The following is a 15,716-nucleotide window of genomic DNA, read 5'->3' on the forward strand; positions in this document are numbered from 1 at the left end:
CCTAGTGAACCCTTCTTAAGTGTTACATCATCCTCTCATTAATCTTATGAGGGAGGCTTAAGATCCCAGTTTTTACCAGTAAGGAAACTGAAGCTCAGGGAAGTTCAGGAACTCACGCAGAGTCCTGCTGTAAGTGGTGAACCCAGGACTCAAACCCAGGTCCTTCCTGACTCCGGAGTCTGTTCTGTTTTCACAACAGACTGCTGGTTAAGGGAGACAAGACGAGACTTGCATGCATTTCCTTGGCTGCCTTTTCAGATGTACCAGTCCACTTTTGTTGCCCAGGCAGGAAGAACTGCTAGCTTGCTAACCCTGCTGGGTGGAGGCCCCCAGGTGCATCCTAAATGTGCCTTTGGCCCAGTGGGTCCTGAGCAGGCAGACGTGCTTCCAGTGGCCCAGATCTCCTCTTCCTGGCAACTGCACCTTCAAGGTGGTGAGCCCCTTCAGGCACCAGGCACTGAGATGCATTTGGAAATTTGGTGAAGGTTCTGGAATGCCTTTACAAATGCCTTTCTACCCTACATCCTGTTCCAACCTGGATGTTCCATCAGACGATTCTCCTAAAACAGCTTTAATCATATTTAATATTCTCCTGTAAAAAGATTGGCATCTAAATGCAAAGTGTATCCTGGATTGGATCCTGGGATAGAAGAAGGACATTAGCAGAAAAAACAGTGGAATCCAAATCAAGCCTGGAGTTTAGTAAATAATAATATACCAGTATCAGCTTCTTAGTTTTGACAAATGTAGCATACAATGCAAGATGTTACTAGCATCAGGGGAGATAGGAAACTTTCTGTACTATCTTTGCAACTTTCCTGTAAATCTAAAATTATTCCTGGGCCCCTGGCTGGCTCAATCAGTAGAGCCTGTGGCTCTTGATCTTGGGGTGGTGAGTTCCAGCCCCACACTGGGTGTGAAGCTTACTTAAAAAAAAAAAAAAAAAAAAAAAAAAAAAAAATATATATATATATATATATATATATATATATATATATATATATATATATAATTACTCTAAAGTTGGGGCACATGACTGGCTCAGTCAGTACAGCATGACTCTTGATCTCTGGGTTATGAGTTCAAGCGCCACATTGGGCATTTAGCTTACTTAATAATTATTCCAAGGGGCGCCTGGGGCTCAGTCGGTTAAGCGTCCGACTTTGGTCACTTTTGAGGTCATGATCTCATGGTTCGTGGGTTCAAGGCCTGCATCAGGCTCTGCACTGGATCCTCTTGGATCCAGTGGAGGCTCTGCACTGGATCCTTGTGGAGCCTGCTTGGATTCTCCGTCTCCCTCTCTCTCTGCCCTTCCCCTGCTCGCACTCTCCCTCTCTCTCTCAAAAGTAAATAAACATTTAAAAATAAATAAATAATAAATAATTGTTCCAAAATAAAAGTTCATTTAAAAAATGTTGGTGCCTCTTACAAGGTGATGACCAGGCTACTTGGGGTTTTGGGGGTTCTCCAACCTTATCTTCCCCTTCTTCCACCCTGTGAAAGAATCCTCTGTTTGGCTGAATGGTTTTACTCACTGTCCTCCAGACAAAGTCTGTGCTCCCCTCTCCCCTGCATTTGCCCTAGCCATGTACCCTGCTGGACTGATCACCTGCCAAGGAATTGTCACAGTCCTTAACTGCAAACAGATGCAAGCTAGTGTGAACCTACTGAAGCTCAAGCTTCAGGCCTGTCATTTGCAAGGTCCCAGAGTGTGCACCATGGCTGTTAGGAGAAAGTGATCCCCCTGTAACCGCCTCTGCCACACAAAGATCCTCACAGCCCTGAGACTCTGGGAGGTGTATCGTAGTTGTAGTCTCGGCCACATGTCCTTGACATGCCAGGTAGCTGCAAGGGAGTCAGATAGTATCTGACTTTTCATCTTCACTGTGTGAGGCCAGCTCTACCTCCAACCACAGTGGGAAAGTCCCCAAACACAGGAAGGGGATTCATTCACTGGTTCTTCACAAAGTGGCAGATGTTCACTACAGGTGGTGTTTTAGAGCCAAAGCTTCCATGAGGCACAGCAGGCTCAGGTGACACTTGGGAAATCAGCTTGGTTTGGCCTGGAGGCTGCCTGGTACAGACTATGCTCCTGCATCTGACTAGACCAGGGTCGAGGGGACTTCATCTCCCAAGGGCACTTGACCTAAAACCTTTACAATAAAAAGGGCCCATGTACATGTCTTTAGCAATGGAAAAGGGTCGTACAGGGGAGGTGACAGCCACCTGAAGCTGGGGGGTGTTCCCCAAGGCAAGAGAGCACTGTCATGGGAGAAGGTCTGTGTGCTCTGTACCCATGGTGGCACCATCACTCCTCCGGCCACTGCAGCTAGAAAACTGGGAGCGTCAGACTCCTCCCTCTCACTCACCCCCAACATCCAGGCAATCATCTGGGGCTAGCTACTGCCCCCTAATATTTCTCAGGTCCGTCTCATCAGCAGGCATCTTCTTCAGGAAGCCCTTGCTGACCTCCTACCTGGCTGGGAGGGGGAAGGTCAGGGGTCCGGCCTTTGTGCTCCTGTTGAGCACAAAGCTCATTAACTTTGCATGTATCTTATGGTTGCCCTTGCCACATAGCATTAAAATGGTCTATTTCCTCATCTCTTTGTTCAAGCACAGAATGCGCCTATCTCTCTTTGTACCTCCAGTGCCTGGCACACAGGAATGCACAACTCGATAAACATTAGACAGATGGAAAGAAGGAAGAAGGGGAGAAGACAAGAAGTAGGCTGAGCTTGAGAAGGGCCCCTTGGACTAAGCAATGAAATGTCCCCCACACTCTTACCCCTTAATGCTGCCTGCAGCATGCTTGCCCCAGCCAGACTCAGAGCTGCCTTGCCGGTGTGAAGGGTACAAGTAGAAGACAGGCAGTGAGCCCTCTGAGCTTGCTCTCAGACTCCCCTGTGCCAGGTGATCCTGGGGACACTGGGGACCATGCAGGGCCTCATTAGGAGGGACCTGCGGAAGACAAAAGAGGCCTCAGGCCCTGGGTGGGTTAATCAGCAGCATTAGCCCCATACTGCCCTCCTCAGACTTCTACATGAGAAAGGTATAAACCTAAGTCACTGCTGTTTGGGGTTTTACCATTGTATACAGCTGAACTAATAATCCTGTGGCTCTAAGCTTGCTGGAACATTCTCTCTTGCCTCCTTCGGGGCCCTGCTTGCAAGGCAGGTGTGTGTCAGGAGGCTTGCAATTGGAAGCCCCAGAGAATGTTACCTGGCACTGGTGGCCCCTGCAGCGGATAGATGGTTCCTGGGTCCCCAGTGCCAGCACATGCAAGGAATGAGGAAATGGGGTGGGCAAGTCGTCCGGCCTCTCTACTCCTTGGGTTCCTTGCTCTGAAAACAAGAAAGGTGATCTCCAAGGTTCGTATAGCCTCAAGTTCAAAATATTTGTCTTATGAATGAAAAAGTAGCACGGAAGAGATGGGGGGTTTAGGTGTAGGCATTATACCTGGGCTCCAATCCTGGCTCGGCCACTAACCAGCCATGCATCTTGGACAAGTTCCTGCACCTCTCTAAGCCTCTGTTTTCCTGAAGTCTGAAAGTGAAACTATCTTTGCGCCTGCTTTGCAGGGGTGTTTCAGGATAAGAAATACTGTAGACAAACGTCTGGGCACAGAGCGGCCACTCGGTAAGTGGGGCTGCTAGGTCTTTGTGGGTGGAAAGTCTTTCAGAGAGTCTAGCTGAGCTGAGCCCTGGGTGGTGAGGTGAGGAACATGATGGCAGGCAGGTAAGCAACATGGGCAAAGGAAGGGATAGGCATAATGTGATGGTAAAGAGTGGGTACAGTGTGGTCCCAAACGGGGAGAGACGACGCTTCCTTTCAAGTGTGACGCAAGACAGTCTACAACAGGTGCCACTTCCAGCAAAGGGAACTGCATGGGTCACATGGCATATGAGCTGGGCACTACACGAAAGCAGGATTTGTAGAGCAGAAGCTGGAAGACAGTGGAGTTAACACCATGGACCAAGGCAGAGAGCTGAGAGCGTGTCCTGTGTGTTCCGGGGATGGGGAGGGCAACAGTGGATGAGGAATGCTCAAATGCTTTAAATGGAGCACTTGGGCCCCTCTTCTCTGCAGGACAACGACAAGACAGGCCAGCGAACCTCCACTGCTCACGCTGTCTCCTACCTGCTTCCTCTCAGCACCTCTGCGTAGGCTGTGTCTGTGAGGCCAGAGCCAGAAGGCCTGGGTCTGGAAGGAGCCTCTGCGGTCCCCTGGGAGACCTGCAAAGGGGCTGGTACAGCACTTGTGTTCAGAAGGTGAAAGACTTGGAGAGCAGGCAAGCAGGCATTCACTGCAGCTTCCTTCCCGCCTGGCGGCTGGCTGCGTGCCCTGAACTTGACCTCAGATGACCTGTGTGTTCCCTTCCTGGAAACGGTTCCATTGCCAGAAGCAGTTGAGCTTTGGCTTTGGCTTTCTTTCTCCTTCAGAGCAGGGACTCTGGCTTAGCTGAGATTGGCTCTGCTACTGTAAAAGTCCCCCCATTAGCTGAGCAGGACCTTGCTTTCTTGTCCATCACCTTCCACGGGGGTGGCTGCTGCTCTCCACCTGTCCTCTTACCCCTTGTCAGCCTTCAGGTTCTCAGTTTAGCTTTGGCGACTTTTAAGAGTGGAGATAACTGCATAGATAAGGTGACTTTAAGAGTGCAAGATCACTGCAAAGATAAGGACATAAAGACCAAGTGGGGGAAGTGTGAAATGTTCTCCCCAGGCTGCTCAGCTAGTTAGCTGTGGAGCTGGGACAGCCCAGGAGTTCAAACTCTCAGACGATGCTCTCTTTCTGGGCTATGAGTTGCCTAACTCCACACTCCTCAAATTCATTAAAGCCGGAGGTGTGGACCTTCGCTAATGTGCAAGTCTGGATTAATGTCAGTGTCTTGAAATCCTCGTGTGAAAACGTGAATTTTGTTTCAGGCATTGCCCTTGGTAACTACCAAATACCATGCTTGGTTGTTTTGTGGATTGGGCTGGCATGAAAAATAATTCCAAAAATGCTTGAATTTGCCCAGTGTCGCTGATTAGTGTTGCCTTAGGAAAGGAAATCCAGTATTAGCCCCAACAAGGGGAAGAAACTGCAACATTTTCTCTCTAGTCAAATGCATAAGGTATATACATAGCATACTTACCAAAGAAAGGGACTAATTTCTAATCAGCATACAGGCTAGAATGTTATTAATCCCATATAGGTTGCTTTGGTCCAAAGCCTTCACACTTACCTTTGGAGCCAGTTTATGGGTCCCAGTAGAGAGCCAAGCTCTGTTTACCGTTCAACAGCAATATGTTGAACATCTGGGTCCCAGGCACTGGGCAGGGTGCTGGGAATACACTGGGTAGCAAATAGGCACACGTGTACTTTAAGAGTGACCTCTTCACTTAAAGAAATGTCTTCTCTAGGTTTGAATGCCATCTTAATCATCAGGTTTGGTTCTGAAAGATATTTTTGACTGCTTTCTAAAATTAAGCTCCTCTCCAAAGGATAGAGAATGAATTCACTGATTGAAACTACCCAGAAAAAAAATGTAGCTTAGACAAAGGCAATCTCAAAAGAGGAATTCCCAAGACATTTTAAGCAATGGCCACGCAACCTCCCAAGGAGACGGTTAAATAAGAAACATGTATTGGGAAGCGGTATTTATTTAAAATGCAAAGGCACATTTTCATGAGAACAAGGTTTTGGCTTCTGGAAGCCAGCCACCTCTCAAAGCAAGATGACCAAATGGTCTGAACCAACTCAGATCTATTGGTTGCTGTCTACTGGCCATGAGCCCTTAGGCTAAGACTGTCCCGGGCATCCACATCTGACAGCACCTGCCTGCGGAATCTCCAAATCAAGGCAAATTACAAGACTGACAGAGCTTAGAAACAAACCCGCTTATTTACACGGGTTCCCCTGTTGCCAAGGATATTTCATTGATCAAAGATAAGTGTTATCATTTGAGTTTCCAGGTTCTCACAAAGAGCTCATTCTATATGTTTTCTATTTTATACAGACCTTTCTCATTTACCCCCTCCCTCTAGGCCATACCCCGACTCTTGTGGTAGGCATTAAAAATTCCCACTGTATGGACAGACAAACTAAGGTTTGGTTAAATGGCTTGCCAAAAGCCTACAGCTACAGCGGGCCACTGATGGGGCTTGAGACCGGGTCTTGCAGTTCCTCCTCCATCAGACACAGAGTTTAGACTCCTGCAGAAACGTGTGATGGCTTGTGCAAGCAGTGGTTCCCAGCCTGGCCAAACATTAGACCTCGCCCAGGTGTGGCTAGATGTTGCCAAGGACATGAGGCTTGGAGTCCCCACCCAGCTCCATTCGAGGAGAATCTCTGGGTGTGGGGCCTGGGCACCAGTATTCCTGGAGTTCTCCAGGTGGCTGCAATGGGCAAAACTGAAATCATTCTGTTAGTAAGCCGGATCTGCTTCCTTCTTTCTCAAGGACCCGCTTTCCAGTTGTCTTTTTTCAATAATAATGTTCTATTTCTCAAGTGTAGGAATAATACTTATTTGTAGAAATTTTAGAAGAAAGGTAGGGCGAAGAAAAAAATCGCCAAGAGATCCATTGTTAATATTTTGATGTATTCTCCTCTAATCTTTGTACATATCTACTTACAAATTTTGGTAATATATACTAATATTTTCTTTTGATTGCATATGGTAAATAGTTTCCAATGTTGCCAAATAGTTTTCAAAAACACTATTTTAATGTGAAAGCAGACAAGATTTTTAAATATACTGTCCCCAACATTAATAGTGATTAACATTGGACTAAATAAATAAACACTTAAGAAAATAAAATAAAATCAGTAAAATCATTATAATGGCTGCATAATAATTTAATGGGCTCACCTCCTATAAATCAATCAATCTTTAATATAGGACACTTAGATTGTTTCTAGTTTTCTGTTGTTATAAGTAAGTCTTCTATGAAGATCCTTGTACCTACATTTCTGTGCACCACTTTCTTAGAAGTGAAATTAATGAGCTGGAGGGTATAAACCTTATGAAATTTGTTGATAAACATTGCTGAATTGCTTCCCAAAAGGGTACATGAATTGCTGGTCCCCTCGGTGTAAAGAGAATTGGGAAAGAGAATTGTTACAGTCTTTGCAAAATTAAGTATTTTCATTCTGTGATCCGTCAGTTTGCTATGATTATTAATGAGGCTGGACTTTTTATATCTTTATTGGTCATTTGTATTTCTTCTTTTGTGAATGTTCATGTCCTTTGCCTTACCCTGCCTTTTGGGTGTTTATCTTTTTTCTCACATATGAAGCATACTAAGTATATAACACTTTTCCATTCATTTGTTTTGTAATTGTTTTCCCTAAATTTATCATTTAATTTGGGTTGTTGACATACACAAGAGCTTATTGATTTTATGCTCAGAAATACCTTTAGACTGTTTGATCAGGTAAATAGTTACCAACAGTTTCTTCTACAAGTCTCAATGAATAAAAGCCTGCTTACATAGGAGCAGTTTTTCTGGTTAAGCAGGATTTTATTGGTCTGGACTAAGAAAACCAGTCCATCTCCTACAGGAACCTGACTTGAAATGATCAAAACTATAATATTTTTTAGTTTACATTCTTTGAACTACCCCACTGGATACATGATAATGTAAAAAACATGTTGGTTGTTCCCATCTTTGTAGGGCAAAACATTTAAATTTTTTTAATGTTTATTTATTTGAGAGAGACAGAGAGAGCCAGAAACAGAGCACAAGCAGGGGAGGGGTAGAGAGAAAGGGAGACACAGAATCTGAAGCAGGCTCCAGGCTCTGAGCTGTTGGCACAGAGCCGGACGTGGGGGTCGAACCCGCAAACTGCGAGATCATGACCTGTAGTTGGAGGTTTAACCTACTGAGCCACCCAGGTGCCTCAGTAGGTCAAAATATTTAAAAGCAAACAGTATGCATAGCCTCTCGCAAAAGACTGCCCCACCCACAAATTAACAAAGTCTGCTTTCTCTCTGATTTCAGAAATAGGGTAGGTTTTAGGAGGGTACAACTGGGCCCTAGGTGGAGACTTTCTTTCAACCCAAGCCTCTCCTAGTCTCCCGCCTTGGGGACAGACAGACTCTAAACCTGAGCAGGGTTGCTCTGGAATGTAGTATCTGGTAGATACTTACACTAAAAAATTTTATGTTGCTTCTCTGACCTTCAAACTTAACTTGGATGCCCTGTATTTTTGTTTGCTAAATCTGACATCCCTGATCCTGAGGTTTCCTTTCAGTGGTGATGTTGGGGTCTGCGTCCCAGGCGTGCCCACAGGAAGCAGTACACAGACGTCGCACAACTGGTAGATCACATAAAGGTGTTTACCTGCCTCCCTCCAAAGAGGCTCTCATGGCCAAGGGGCAGCCTCTTCCCTGGGCCCCAGGGATACTTTCTAAGAAACCCACTGCATTGACTTTTCTATAGCAATCAGCAGGTACTTAGAAACCTAAGCTCTTCACCCAGGCCTTGTGGGCTGCTCCCAGGCTTCCTGCACGTCATGGTTCCTCTTCCTCCTTTTTCTAGCAGCTGTGAGGTTCCTCTTGGGCTGGTGGATCCAGGCAGGCCCAGGTAAGTGCCCATCATTGCCTCACTCAGGTGTCCTTAGCCCACTACATGTTTTTGTTTGAGTGGCCAATCTGTTCCCTGTGGCCTCTTTCTGCCTTGACACCTATTTTCTGTCTTGCGGACTCTTGCTTCACTATAAATAATTAGATTGCTTTCCAAAAGTCGGATGCTCAAATTCATGTTTTATTGGGGTTTGAAGTGGCCAAATGACAGGTGGATGTGGGTCATGGCCTAGTCATGCCTCCATTAGGACAACCCTAAAGAATGGCAAGAAGAGGGAGGCATCAGCTCATACCCCCTCCCTGGCTTAGCAGATAAATAGTACAGTGTTGGCAATCCAGAATACTTCCCCAGGAACAGTGCCAGCGTGACCTCGAGTGACTCAGTCCGTTAGTGCAGGTGTTCCCAAGATCGCCTCTCCCGCTCCATGGGGCACGGCTGCGTCCTTTTTACCTCTGGCCCATTTATCTCCAAAGGCTTCTAACGCAGAGCTTCTCAATTTTGAGGGTGCCTAGGAATCACCTGGAAGTCTTGTTAGAGTGCAGACACTGAATGAGCAGCTCTGGGGCCTACTGAGAGTCTGCCCTCTTGACAAACTCATCGCACCGCTGCTGTAGGTCCACGGATCACACTTTGGCAAGCGTCTGAAGCTTTTCCTGATTGGCTGCAGGATGGCCCAGGCGCCTGGTCTTTTCAATTCCAGGGCTTTGGCGAAACCGCCAGGCCCAGGAGGTCGGAATCCAGGGCAATGTGATCCACGTCTGTGAGAAAGGCAACCGCAGGGAGAGGGCAAGGAGGTAAGCGGGAGTGAGAGCCGGGGAGCCGCGGGAAGCCTGAGAGAGGGGACAAGTTCTGGACAGTTTAGAGTGGAGGTGGCAGGCCCTAGGGCTGCTTGAATATGTAGGGAAGGAGGTGTTTGGAGAGCTGTCATCTCCAGCTGGGGAGGCTGAGGAAGGTCTCCTGCTCCATGCCAAGCCGGGTGCCTGGGCACCTACACATCATCGCCTCCATTCTCTTAGGTAATGCATAATATCCTTACTGATTATTGTATAAATTTTAACTTTGGTTGCCATGGCTATTTATAGTTAAAATATTGTAAGACCCTTTCCCTGTGAAGGGGGCAGAGGAATCAGGGGATGGGATGGCTTAGAAGGAGGAGACCATCTGAGCGTCTGCTACATACAAGGTCCGAGATAGGACATTGCCACAGTGTGGCTCATTTGATGCTCTGCAAAGGAACCTGCAAAGGAGCTAGCATAAGTCCCATTTTTACAGATGAGAAGGAGGCTGGGTGAGGGAAATCACCTTGCCCACAGTCACAAACCAGAACCTAGAGGAGTGGAAATGGAGCCCAGGCACCCGGAGGGAACATCTCAGTGTTTGGGGAAAGGGAAGGTTTTGTGTGTGTGTGTGGGGGGGGGGGGGTTGGTGCACAATGGCCAAGTGGAATGATGGGGGCTCTGAGGCTTGGTCCCCTTGCACTGCACAGTTCCCGCAAATGGGGCTTGACCCTCACCCACAAAGGATATGGGGAAGGGGGAGCCTCGATAAGGAAAGGGGTGATCTCCAGTTCAGGTCTCAGGACAGTGAGCAGGCTCCTGTCCAGCAGAGATGGAATGGGAACAACATATGGAAACAAGATAATGGGACAAACAGGGTGATGATGAAGAAACCTTTTAGGGATGCTCAGCTCTTTTTAGGAAGCCTCTGCATCACTCTGGCTGGATTCTTAAGATTTGTAGCTCAGGAATTTCATGATTTTTATACTGCACATATTTTCTGTGGTCTCATCTCCCCAACTCTACATGGTTTTGTTTGTTTGTTTGTTTTTGTTTTTTACTAAGTCCTTTTAAAAAGGCTGACCTTGTTGGAGGATTTGATGTTTAAGTTTAACCAGGAGGTAGATAATAAGATCTTGGTCCAGCCAATTTCCCCCACCCCTGAACCTCAAGTCCCCATATATATGCTGCTGCTTGGGTCTCTGGGCATGTCCCACATGTGCCTCAAATGGACATGTCCTTGCTGACTTCATTCAGCCACCCGCTCTTCCTCTGGGCCCCTTGGTGCTACCATCCACCCTGTTGCTCTTCCAGAAACCTCCTCTGTGTGCCCTCATATAATTGATCCCTATCCTGTTGACGTGAGTCACTAAATCTGTCTCCAATACATCTCTGCATCCCCAGCCCACAACCCTAATGGAGACCACCATGATTTTTTTTCTCACCTGGGTTTCTGCAACAGCCTTCCAGCTGGTTTCTCTGCTTCCATGCTGAGACTCTAATACATCCCCCATACCGCAGCCAGCACTGAGCAAGATGTGGTCCCTGTCCACAGCACAGTAGATGGGACAAATCTACTAAATCTACTAATGATGTGATTGGCAGGTTCAGTCTTGAGAGACCATCAAAGGCTTCCTGGGGTGTCACCCGAGTTTAGCCAGGAAGGATGAGTGGGAGTGAAATGGCAAGAAGGCAGGAAATGCTTCTGCCGAAGCTGTGGTGTTTCAGAACTTTCCTTTAGCTGTCAGGCCCCTGGTGACACATATACCCCAAGTCCTTTCCTCTGCTGGATTCTGTCTCAATTTACAAATTAATGTCTACTGAGTTTGCCCCACTGCCACTCATCCGTTCCACCAGGCTTCCCTCGGGTCAGATTTCTTCCACCCTGGTCTAAATTTCTGAATCTAGTTCTCTAGTGGGAGGAATGACAACCAATCGACTGGGAATTTCAAGTATATGTCCCCAGGAGGCAGAAGCCTCCATGCCTGCCCTCATGAAATGGACAGAACTGATCGCATTTACACCTACCTTAGAGACCCCACATCCCCGTCACATGCACACACTATTCCCTGTGTGTTAGTTATGAGTGCTGCTAACCAAGTACTTTTGCTTCTGCTTCCAGGCACATGGCAGCATTGTACCTACTGCACTTCCCCAACCCCTCATGACTTGCTTTGGCCCGTGAAATGAATGCAGAAGTGACTTGTATTACTTCCAGATGAGCACTTGGAGAATTAGTGCTTGATTTGCCCCGTGCTCGCTTCCTGCCTTCAGGGTCGAGGAGGCAGCATGTCCAGTTCCAGCTGCCTGCGTCCCTGGGTGGCTGTGGGAAACAGAGCTCCTCTTGACCCACAATGGACACATTTCATGATCGAGGAATAAACTTTTATGTCAAACCACTGTGATCTGGGGATTATTTGTTATTACATCAAAGCCAAACTGACCCTGACTGATACATCCCATCAAATCAAGGTCTGGGTCGGGGAGCATCGAGGTCTTTATCCCTGTTGGGTATTCAACAACCTGAGTCTCAGAGCCAAAGTTCCCACCCTTCTGCCCAGCCCCCTTAAGTTGGAAGATTTCCAGGTTATTTCATCTCTTTGCCATCATGATGAGGATCCATGCATTCTCCTTGCGAGTTATTTAGTCTATTTGATTCCACCTAAATTCAAAATGAAGTCACAGAAATAAAACGTGAAAGCATTTGCTGAGCTACTCAAAAACCTAGTCTAGATATCCTACACATGTCACACTGACCCATGCATGTCCAAAGCAATCCAGTAATGCATCTCCCTTTCCCCAAGAGCAAAATGCCAGCGTCTGCCCCATATCAGCCCTGGCACTGGTAGGCTAATTTCAGAGGCCCTCGATCGTAGGCCCAGTTCTGCCACTTAGTAGTGAATGACCTTGGACAAATTACCTCTCTGAGTCCCAGTTCCCTTATCTGTAAAATGGTGATAATAATAATAAAAGCTGTGTCACAGAAAGAAAAGGAAAGTAACATTTGCATTTGGCGTGTTAGCCACTCTGCCGACAGAACCATAATGTACGTGAAAGTGCTTTGAAAAGGGAAAGCTCTATGCAAACATTAGCTGATAATATTTTTAACCAATACATGACCAAAGAAGAAACACATCCCAAAGCAAATAAACTTCCTTTAATCTTCAAAACCAAGCCCAGGCGTGGATGGACGTGGCTGTGTATTTACAGTTCTGCAAAAGGTTCCGCAGTACGAAGCTGCTTCTTCAAGTAGGGCAAATTGCTTATTAGCTAAAGAGAAGGAGCAGGATCAAACATCTCAGAGGAGGTTAGTCACATGCAATCATTTACAGGTTCGGCAAACGACCAACAAGCAGCGTTGATTCCACCAAGTGACTTCCAGAAGAACTACGCCGGCACTTCCAACTCAACTTCCTGTGCTCGTTGCCCGCCCGCTCGTGCTGAATCGACCGCAGTTCCTCAGTGGAGCTGGAAGTCCTTATTTCCCAGCCCCACCTCCATCCCCAAAGGGAAACGCCCCCTGCCAACCTCGCAGTGCTGGCCGTCCACTGGGCTTGTTTCCTTCGCGACGGGATTTCCCTTTCTAACCCTTGGGGCAGCTGCAGCAGCCAGGTCCTGACCTCACCGGAGCAGTGGCCTAAAAAGGCTCAGTCGTCGGTCGCTGCGGGTGGGGCCCGCCACGCTGCTTAATAAAAAGAAGCCTCTCTCGCTCTACCTCCTCTAAGCGCCTCGGGCCTGATCCTGGCCGCCGCCTGGGCGCTGAACTTGCTTCTCAACCGCTTCTACTAGTCCAGTGCTTCCCAAACTTGAGCGTGCATCACCCCAAGGGCTTGTTACAACAGAGCGCCGGCCCCACCTCCAGAGTTTCTGCTAGAGTAGGTTTGGGGTGGGGCCCCAGAGCTTGCATTTCTAACAAGTTCCCAGGTGTTGGTGATACTGCATCTGGGGACCACAGTTAGCCAACCACTGCCTCTAGCTCAATGCTTCTGCCAGAGAGAGAGGCGCCCGCTGGGCACCTCCGCCACCGTCCCAGCTGCTCTCCCGCCCTGCGTGCTGTGTGAGGAAGGAACAACCCCGGCAGCACAGGGGGCTGAAGACCCGACACGGCAGGCTGGAAAAAACCAAACCAAACAAAAACCCTGGAAGCCTGTGGGTCTTCGGTGTCACCGGGATGTCATTGATCAGGTTCTACTGACCTCATTTCTTCATTCAGCACATATTGATTGAATGCTAAGTCTAGGGTTACGAAGGTGAAAAGACAAGGTCCCAGCCCTCCAGGAGCTCATAGTAACAGGGAGGGAAATGTGCAAACAATTACAATGCTGATAAGATAACTGTTGTAAGGAGGGGGGGGCATCAAACTTCTGTGGGGAGTAGGTGGAGCTCTGGAATCTGAGGAGCTGGGAAAAGTTTCATGGAAGAAATGGCATTTATGCCCAGACCTGCAGGATGGGTGGGAATTTGGCAGGTAGAAGGAGTAGCTGGAACCCTGGGGGTGGGGGTGGGGGGAGTGGGAAGGGGTTTCCCCAGGCACAGGGAATGAGCAAACAGAGACTGTCCAAGTGCAGGGTTCCAGAGGGAGAAGCAGTCCGGAAAATGACTGGCAGGTGTTGGGCTGGGCCTGGTTTCCCTCCCACCTCTCTGGCTGCTCCTTCTCAGTCTCTTTTGCTGATCCCCTGTCAACTGCTCTTCCTCATGAGCTGGTGTTCCCTGGGGCTCTGTCCTGGCTGCCTTTTCCTCCCACTTTCCCTGTCCACTACCGATGAGCTCCTCCACACCTGAGGCCTCACTTACACTCTACTCAGCAATGGGGTTCACGTGTGTGTGTGTTTCCAGCCCAGGCCTCACCCCCTCAGCTCCAAGTGGATGGCTCCAGGTATCTTTCCTCCCATACTCTGTATTGGTGAATGGCGCCAGCATTCATCCAGTTAACTAAGCCAGAGGACTTTGTGAAACAACCCTCTCAGGTAGCTGGTGAAGAGTTATTTGGCACAGTAAATTGCTCAGAATACAGAAAGATGCCAGGCTCAAATTCTGAGTCTGCCATTTTTTAAAGTTTATTTATTTTAAGAGAAAGAGAGAGAGGGAGAGAGGGAGAGAGGGAGGGGCAGAGAGAGAGGGGAGAGAGAATCCCAAGCAGGCTCCGTGCTGTCAGTGCAGGTCCCAACTCGGGGCTCGATCTGGGGAGCCGTGAGACAAAATCAAGAGTCGGATGCCCAACAAACTGAGCCACCCAGACACCCCCGGAATCTACCATTTACTAGCTGAGTGACCTTGGGCAAGTTACTTAATCTCTGTTTCTTTATCTGTAAAATGAGTTTAATGATAATACCTAGTTCACAAGGTTGTTCTATGGATGAAACAATAACAGTTGTCATTTATTATTCCCTATGAAGAAACAAAAAAACTAACTGATCACAAGTAGTGCTGTCCAGAAAGCCCTAGGCCAAGTACTTTACTTGGATTGTCTCAGAAATGGTGAGTACCTTGTCCAAGGTCACTCTGCTAGCAAATGGCACAGCCAGGTCTGGAACCCAGAATTCTCTGTCCCTAAGCCACCTCTTCAACCCAATTGTCACACGGTCTGTCTGGAGATTGTATAACAAATGGGGAAATGCTCATGTTATAACGTTAGTGAAAAGAGGGCAGAAAATTGTGTAATCAGTGTGCATACAACTGTTATAAAATTTAAAAAAGGAAACCGATCTACAAATAGAAAAGGCTAGAAAGAATTATAGAGAATGGTTAAACGTGGTTGTATTTTGGTGATGTCTGTCTTCTAATTCTCTGTATTTTCTACATTTTCTTTAATATATATAGTTTTATTAAAACAAAATTACTTAAAACATTAAACATTCATTACAGTGACAATTGCAAGTCCACAACCTGTTCTCATGTTTGATTGAAAATTACACTAAGTATCTCTTCTCAGTTTTAGACTTACTTCCCTGAACAGAAACTCTTTAGTCCTCTGTAACACGGGAGTAGGAAGTAGGTATTGCAGCCATATTCCCCACCCACCCACAACTGACAACCTGGCCACTGGAGCAGACTGTCAAAATAGGGCCTGGGAGGAGGAGGGAAGTTCCAGGCAGAACCCCGGCTTCTCCTACCGCCTAGGGCTTTCTGGACAGCGCTACTTGAGATCAGTTACTTTTTTTGTTTCTTCTAAATAGCCGGCCGAATGCTCTTTTTCCAGTTCTGGCTGAGTTGTTAGCTTCAGCCGGGCAGGGATGCCTGCCAGGTACCTGGCTCTGTGAGCACCGCCCAAACTGGTCAGGCCAGTCCGCCCCATGGCTGTTTCTGCCAGAACTTGCCCGCGCGCGCGAGTGTGTGTGTGTGTGTATGTGTGTGTGTGTGTGTGTATGTTAGA

General features: G+C 47.5%; 1 long non-coding RNA gene across 2 annotated transcripts; it reads left to right on the forward strand.

Annotated features, from left to right (window-relative positions):
• The first annotated feature begins 1,047 nt into the window (after positions 1-1,047).
• Positions 1,048-11,743, forward strand: LOC128773539 (uncharacterized). 2 transcript variants are annotated; one of them, XR_008417898.1, is made up of 3 exons: positions 1,048-8,567; positions 9,182-9,361; positions 11,466-11,743. It is a non-coding gene; the product is annotated as an uncharacterized LOC128773539 (long non-coding RNA). The 2 variants fall into 2 exon arrangements; XR_008417897.1 differs by lacking the exon at positions 1,048-8,567 and having other exon boundaries at positions 8,574-9,361.
• Positions 11,744-15,716: the final 3,973 nt, after the last annotated feature.

Source organism: Panthera pardus, unplaced genomic scaffold, assembly GCF_024362965.1.
Source record: "Panthera pardus isolate Hobbes unplaced genomic scaffold, ASM2436296v1 HiC_scaffold_25, whole genome shotgun sequence".
Classification (NCBI taxonomy): domain Eukaryota; kingdom Metazoa; phylum Chordata; class Mammalia; order Carnivora; family Felidae; genus Panthera; species Panthera pardus.